The sequence below is a fragment of the Mustela nivalis genome, assembly GCF_964662115.1.
Source record: "Mustela nivalis genome assembly, chromosome: 4".
NCBI lineage: Eukaryota > Metazoa > Chordata > Mammalia > Carnivora > Mustelidae > Mustela > Mustela nivalis.
In genome coordinates, this window is record NC_139023.1 from 6,949,249 (window position 1) to 6,952,590 (window position 3,342).

The window sequence follows — 3,342 nt, forward strand, 5'->3', positions numbered from 1 at the left end:
TACTTTCCTGTGTTGCTACATAGTCCTCGTGATTATTAGTTTAATGGCTACATGATTTTCTTTCAAACAGGCGCACTGTAATCTGTTCAGCCATTCTCTAGTTGTGAAACACGTACCTTGTTTTTAGTTTTTCATTATTATCCGTAACACTGTGGTTAATAACTTTGTGCATATAGCTCATTTTACAAAAGTCTTTGGAATTTTATTTTCTTAAGATAAAAATCCCAGAGATAGATCACTTGGTCACAGAGTATCATATCAGTCTATAAGATTTCTTGTAAGGAATTGGCTCACATGATTGTGGAGGCTGAGAAATCCCAAGACATGAAGTCAGCAAGCGGGAGACCCAGGAGAGCTGACCGTGGTGTGGTCCTGGTCCAAGTCTGCAGGCCCAGTACCAGGAGGGCCGATGGTTGAAGTACTAGTCTGAGCCTGAATCCAAAGGCAGAAGACAGATGTCTCAGCTCAAAGATGTGCAAGCAGAGAGAGGGAATTCTCTTTTATTCAGCCTTCTATTCTATCCAGCCCTACAGTGGATAGGCCCACATTTGGAGGGCAATCTACTTTACTCAGTCTACCAATTCAAGTGACAGAATATGGCAAAGGTGGTGGGTGTTGATTCTGTGATCATATTACATGATATAAAAATGTTTGTTGGTGGACTGGAGCAAAAGATGCTCCTAACCTGGCTTGATGAAGCAACATGTGGTCTTCAAGGAACCCACAGGGCAAGGAACTTTGTAGGATCCACACATGGATTCCAAGGGGAGTCTACACAAAGCCAGGGTCTTCACTCATACAGCTATAAGGAAACACATCTGCAAACAACCTGATTTTGCGTGGAAGCAGATTCTTCCAGATGTGCCTGAACTTCCGGAGGGAAATGCAGCCCGGCCAACACCTTGACTACAGGTCTGTGCGACCTTGAGCTGAGGGTGAAGCCATGCCAAACTCCTGGCCCAAGAGACTGTTAGATAATAAATGTCTGTTGTTCGAAGCCACTAAATTTGTGGTCATCTGCTCCACAGCATAGAAAACGAATACAACTTCCTTCTTGGAAAACGTTTTATTTTCTTATTCTACTACTCTGGAAAAGTCTGGATTTCCACTGGTGAGTACAATCCAGAGAAGAGTTAAGATATTTTAGTGAATACATATGACCCATGTGTTCATCTTGCCTGAATTAGTAACTAAGAGATTAAGTATACTAGTAAATTCATGCTTTTTAAAAAGATTTTATTTTAGAGAGAGACAGCACCAGCAAGGGGGAGCTGCAGAGGGAGCGGGAGAGAAGGAGGCTCCCTGCAGAGCTTGACATGGGACTCAATCCCAGGACCTGGGATCATGGCCTGAGCCAAAGGCAGACGCTTAACCTGCTGAGCCCCCCAGAAGCCCCTAACTCATGCTTCTATCTGTCTGACACATCTTATGCAAACAGCTCAAGTTCAACAAAGTGCTTGTTATTTTCATGTCACTTCATGACATTCCCACTTCCTGGTGATTAAAGGTAAACAAATATTCTGAGCCTTCAAAGGAATAGCTCATAAAACAAACAAAGGAATGACTCCGCGTACTGAGATCGAGCTCTTGGGCTCTACTCGCATCTGGGCAAGGGCCCACGAAGACCACCGCTCTCCAAACAAAGGCAAGGGTAGGGCTTATCAAGGCAAAAGCCACGGGGCTTCCCAAGGGATGGCTCAGTTTAACACGTCCTCGGCTTCTCAATCCAGAATTGGTTGTAGTGGAGCTCGGTTGGTTGACCCGTAAACCCGGAGTTCCTTTCTCAGCTGGAGACAGCACAGTCACAGATTCCTATCTGGCTGTTCTGCTCGTTCTAACCCATTTTCTGCAAAGAAGTTACTCTGGTGCCTTTTTTAGGGGCGCTCAGTCTTTACTGTCTTACACCCTCCTGGCTGTGTGTCCCCAGTGGGGACAAGTCCTACACACACACTCAAGACTCAGAAAAGATGTCCTTTCCTGGTTAGCATAGCCAATTAATAGGGAGTTGTTCAAGGGAGTTGATTTTTTTTTCGTTGTTTTTTTTTTTTTTTTAAGATTTTTATTTGTTTGACAGAGAGATAGAGTACAAGTAAGCAGAGCGGCAGGCAGAGGGAGAAAGAGAAGCAGGCTCTCCACTGAGCAGGGAGCCCCATGCGGAGCTCGATCCCAGGACCATGGAATCGTGACCTGAGCCAAAGGCAGAGGCTTAATGACTGAGCCACCCAGGCGCCCCAAGGGAGTTTTAATTTAAAAGGAATTTTAAATTGTGCGAGGAAGAAATAGCAAAATGGTACCTCTAATCCAGTGATGTGGCCTTAAATGCTAATTAAAATCATCTGGGGAGCTTTTAAAACATGGGCTGCCAGTGGCCCCACTCCAGACAGACTAAATCAAAATCTCCCGTGAGAGGCCATGCTAGCGGGATGTTTTAAATGCTCCCCAGGTGTTTTGGACGAGCGGCCCTGCTTGAGCTAACTCGCTTACCCTGCAGCAGTGACGGGTGATGACCTGGTAAGACTTTCAGCGCTAGCTGCTCTGGTTTCACTGTAAATAGGAGAGACCAATTCAGAAAACTAACAATTTAGATTTAAGATGAGGAAAGTGTCAAATACCCCCAAGTAGTATTAACAGACTGACGGAGAGAGATGAAACACATATACTTCACTTGGAGGTTTGTTTTTTTTTTTTTCTTTTTTAAGATTTTATTTATTTGACAGATCACAAGTAGGCAGAGAGGCAGGCAGAGAGAGGAATGGATGCAGGCTCCCTGCTGAGCAGAGAACCCAATTAAGGGCTTGATCCCAGGACCCCGGGATCATGACCGGAGCTGAAGGCAGAGGCTTTAATCCATTGAGCCACCCAGGCACCCCTTCACTTGGAGTTGTAATGGACATTCAAAACTTAATGTTTACAAAATAAGCTCCTGTGTTCCCCCCCGAAATCTGTTCTCTTGTGATCTGATTACATGTCAATTTTATTTTACCATTTTCCTTGTGCAAAACAAACCAAAAAACACACAAAACCCAAAAAACTTCTTTTTCATTTCCCATATCCAATCCATCTGCAAATCTTGTGGACTCTACCTTCAAAACACCCAGGATGTAAGGAACCTCTCCTTACTCCTCCATCGCTACCTCCCTAGTCTAAGCCATAGTATATCTCACTCTCCCCACTTTGTCCATTATCTATGTCACTGCGATTCTCAAAGTTTTTGATCACAGGATCCTTTTACACTGTTAAAAATTATTGGGGATCCCAAAGAGCTTTTCCTTATATGGGTTATATCTGTCGATGCTGACTGTATTAAAAATTGAAACTGAGAAATAGTTAAGATACTTACTG